The sequence below is a fragment of the Podarcis cretensis genome (genome assembly GCF_951804945.1).
Source record: "Podarcis cretensis genome assembly, chromosome: 8".
NCBI lineage: Eukaryota > Metazoa > Chordata > Lepidosauria > Squamata > Lacertidae > Podarcis > Podarcis cretensis.
Genome location: NC_137177.1, coordinates 92,553,653 through 92,558,633, shown reverse-complemented (window position 1 = coordinate 92,558,633; position 4,981 = coordinate 92,553,653).

The following is a 4,981-nucleotide window of genomic DNA, read 5'->3' as shown; positions in this document are numbered from 1 at the left end:
CGCCTCTACGCTAAGAAGGACCTAACGTTCCAGGTCGCTCTGGAGGAGGCCCTGGCAACGGAAGCTGCCGAGAGGTCGACGCAAGAGGCACGGCCGAGCCAGCCATCCCAACCGAGGGTCCACCATGAAGACCTCACCGACGACTCAGGATCCAACAGGGAGGAGGTGCACCGAGTACAGCAGCGCACTCAAGCAGCCCACATACCACAGCTGCCTCGACGAGAAGGAGGGAACTGCGCAAGCTGTGGAGAAAGTCACGAGAGGAGGACCTGCCGTTTCCGCAACGCAGAGTGCAGGCAGTGCAGAAAATCGGGACACATCGCCCGGGTGTGTCGGGCTCGGCCCACCCGACGCCAGGCATCAGATGACCAATCCAAGAGCCCCAGGTCCCGGGGCTCAACGCACCAAGGCAACTCGACTGAGCTCACGGACTTCCAGGTATACCAGTTGCCCCACCCCAACGTAGAGAAAATTTATGTTGACGTACAGATAGAGGGGGCCCCATGCCGCATGGAGCTTGACACGGGTTCAACTCTATCCATAATCTCGGCAAGGACCTTAAGGAAACTGTGTCCTACTGGGGGTCCCAAACTCAGGCCGGCCCCATTCACCCTCCGGGACTTCCAGAAACGTAAGGTCCCCACAATGGGGGTGGGTACCTTCAGGGTGCAATACCGAGGGCGGACGCGGCAACTGGAATTGCTGGTGGTCAAGGGCCCCTACATTAGCTTACTGGGATTGGCATGGTTTGGACCACTGGGGCTAGCCGTCACCGGGGTGAACCACACTAGCTTACAAGTGGACGTGGACGCCATATGCAAGGAATTTCCGGGGGTTTTTGATGGGAAATTGGGACAGTATACGGGCCCCCCAATTGCTCTACAGCTTGACCCCGCAGTACGACCGGTCAGGCTCAAGGCCCGCCGGGTCCCGTTCGCCCTGAAACCCCGTATAGACGAGGAATTGGACCGGCTTGTGGAGCAAGGAGTGCTGGAGCCGGTGCCTAATGCCCCCTGGGAAACCCCAATTGTCACACCCGTCAAGCCTAATGGTTCGGTCCGCATCTGCGCAGACTACAAATGTACCATAAACAAGGCCCTTACGGCCCATGCATACCCAGTGCCAGTGGTCAGCCATGTTCTTGCCACCCTGGCTGGGTCGAAAATTTTTGGCAAGCTGGACTTGGCCCAAGCATATCAACAGCTGCCAGTAGATGAGGCCACAGCAGAGGCACAGACGATTGTGACGCACAGAGGAGCATTCAGGGTAAAGCGGCTGCAATTCGGTATCAGCGTGGCACCAGGCATATTCCAGAATCTAATGGACTCTCTACTTAAAGGGATTCCTGGCGTCACCCCCTTCTTCGATGATGTGTTGATTGCCGGGCCCACACCAGAGGAGTTTGAGGACCGCCTCCGCACCGTTCTGCACCGTTTCCAGACGGCGGGTCTCAAGGTGAAGCGGGAAAAATGTCTACTAGGAGTGCCTCAGGTGGACTTTCTGGGATTTATGGTGGACGCAGAAGGGGTCCACCCGACTGGGGACAAGGTACGGGCCATTTGTGATGCCCCAGCGCCCAAGAACAAGACTGAACTTCAGGCCTTCTTGGGACTATTGAACTTTTACCATTCCTTCCTTCCCCACAAGGCGGCGGTAGCGGAGCCCCTACACAGACTCCTGGACAAGCGGGCCCCTTGGGTGTGGGGCCAGCGCCAGGAGGCCGCATTCCAGGCAGTCAAGGACTTGCTTGTCTCAAACTCGGTCTTGGCACACTTCGACGAGAGGCTGCCGGTGGTGCTAGCATGCGACGCCTCGCCCTATGGAATTGGCGCTGTCCTGGGACACCAACTCCCGGATGGAAGAGAGGTACCAGTGGCATACTTTTCCCAGACACTCAACGCAACCGAGCGGAACTACTCGCAAATCGACAAGGAGGGTCTGGCAATCGTGAAGGGAGTAAAAAAATTCCATGATTTCTTGTACGGGCGGCCCTTCACCGTGGTGACTGACCACAAGCCGTTGCTTGGCTTGTTTGCCCCTGAAAAGCAGACCCCCCAAGTGCTGTCTCCTCGCGTCCTCAGGTGGTCAATTTTCCTTGCCAGCTACCAGTATGCACTGATTCACCGTCCAGGGAAGGCGATGGGCCATGCGGACGCCCTCAGCAGGCTACCACTACCGGAAACAGGCCCCGACCCAGCACCTGCACAAGAGGTTATGAGCCTGGAGCTGCTTCCTGACCGCCCCATTCAGGCACAAGAAGTTGCACACCATTCCAAGAAAGATAGGGTCATCTCCCGGGTCCTGGACTGGGTGTGGAGGGGATGGCCCAGCAGCAGCCCCGGGCCAGAATTCGCCGGCTACACAACCCGCAAACATGAACTGTCGGCCCACAAGGGGTGCCTGTTATGGGGAAGCAGGGTCGTTGTTCCCCAGCCCCTCCGCAAAAGGGTCCTCACAGCCCTACACGAGACACACCCAGGGGTAGTAAGAATGAAGGCCCTTGCCAGGAGTTATGTGTGGTGGCCAGGGATCGACGGAGAGATAGAGGCCTGGGTCAAACACTGCCAGGCCTGCCAAGAATCCCGCCCAGATCCCCCAAGGGCCCCAGTCCAGTCCTGGGAGTCCGCCCGAGCACCATGGTCACGCCTGCATGTGGACTTCGCTGGCCCCTTTCAGGGGAAAACATTCTTCATAGTGGTGGACTCCTACACCAAATGGCTGGAAGTCGCACTGGTACCGTCCACTTCTACGTCCGCAGCCATCCGGGTACTACGCAGGCTGTTTGCAACCCACGGGCTCCCTGATACTCTCGTCTCAGACAACGGGACTGCATTTACGTCAGGAGAATTCCAAACCTTCACAACGCAGAACGCCATCCGCCACATCCGTTCGGCGCCATTCCACCCTGCCACCAATGGCCAAGCAGAACGCATGGTGCGGACCACCAAGGACACCCTTCGCCGTATGACACAAGGGGATTGGGAGTACCGCCTTGCCACATTCCTTCTAGCACAGCACAGCACCCCCAGCTCAACGACTGGCCGGAGCCCCGCTGAACTACTAATGGGTCGGCGCCTTGCAATCAGATTGGACCGCCTTCACCCCGATAGAGCTCAGGATGAGGCAGTGGTGGGGGAAGGCAAGAACCCCCGGACCTTCGAGGCTCAGGACCCAGTGTACGCAAAGAATTTTGGGGCAGGCCCAGCATGGGTACCCGCCACAGTCACCAGGGTCACTGGCCCCGTGTCGTATGAGGTGCTAACGGATGGGGGGCAATGCTGGCGCCGCCACTGCGACCAGATACGGCGACGATTCCCAGGAGAAAACCAGGAGGAGGAAAGGGCAGAGGAGTCCCAAGGGAACAGAGGGGCAGTGAGGCCCATAGAGCACGAGGGGCCAGCAGGAGAGGCAGAATCAGTAAATACAGAGAGGACCCGCGAGGCCGAAAGGACACCGGAACCAGAACCACGACTGAGTGAGCCGGTTGCGCCAGACCAAACAGCCCCATCACAGCCAGCATCCTTGGAACACGAGCCAGAACCTGAACCCCGGACCAGGGAACACCCCAGGCCGCAACGCACACGTAGGCCGCCGGCGTACCTCGAGGACTATGAATGCGACCTCCCGGGCAGGACTGGAACTTAGAGGGGAGGGGTGTTATGTACTGGGTTGAATAGGATCCAAACTGCAGCAGTCTGATTGGCCCTAGAACAATAGGATCCAAAAGGCAGCAGCCTGATTGGTCCTAGAACAATAGGATTCAGAATGCAGCAGTCTGATTGGTCCTAGAACAATGCAGCAGTATGATTGGTTGGCAGGAACTACCCAATCATGCTCCAGATAGAAGTGAATCCACAACCTGATTGGCTTACAGTAGAATTCCGGAATTAGCCAATCATGTGCAGCCCATTGTGTAAATAATGTATATAAAGCAGATACCTTGAGGGGACTTTCATTCATTCCTCCTCACCACTATGAGCTGAATAAAGAGCATGAAATCACTTTGCGACTCTGAGTATATTTCAGTGTGTGTGTCCCCCTGCAACAAAATTTGATGCAAACTGAGAAAAAGAACAACCTATCTGCATTTTAAGCTAATGATGCACACACAGACAGCCAGGACTTCAAGAGGTACAGCTTGTCATGCAAGGAAAGCTGTGCCAACTGAACCTTGCTCTCCTACACTACCATTTCAAAAAATAAGAAGAGTCCTGCCTTTCTCATTTGCAGCCAGTTACCCTAGCTAAGCAGCCCTGCTTTCTTGTCTGCTGCGATAGTGCCAGGCACTTGGTTGGAGCACAGATCCAATGTCCTTTTCCTTAGATAGACTCTTCAAGTGACAGAAACATCACTCCTTCATTCAACTTGCCTCTGGCAAGCACAACCCAAGGCGTGGGTTGGCTCCCTCTTTTAAATTAATGAAGACCCACTTATGACAGAGTCAGCCTGGCAGGTGACAGGAAAGGCCAACCGACCAGAGAAAGGACTGCCCATATGTTTGTTTATGAGATGTGGTGTGTGGCCTCAGGGGCATGTCAGGCTGCCCCATATGATGCAACAGAGCCTCTGCCTTGCCACACTTATTCTCCAGCTGTGAGGCAGGTCTGCCTCGGACAAGGAGCATTTGGAAGGGAGGGGTCTAGTTCCTGAAGAGGGATAGGATCCTGAGGGAGGGGGTCCTCCTTCCCTATCAGCCCAAAGTGGACAGACCAAATGCCTCTTGGACAGTGGACTGAAGTGGGATGATGTGTGAAGAAGTGAGCTTAAGAAAAACACATCCCTCCAAAGAATCCTGGGAACTTTAGTTTATGAAGGGTGCTGGGGATTCTAGCTCTGTGAGCAATAAACTGCAGTTCTCCAATTCTTGGCAAGGACAGTGCTTTAAATGTGTTGTGTGCATGCAGCCTTTGGTTGCTTCCATAGTCCTTTTATCCAGCACTTCTCCTGATTTGTTTGCACAAAGTTTCCAAGGAGGTTACAC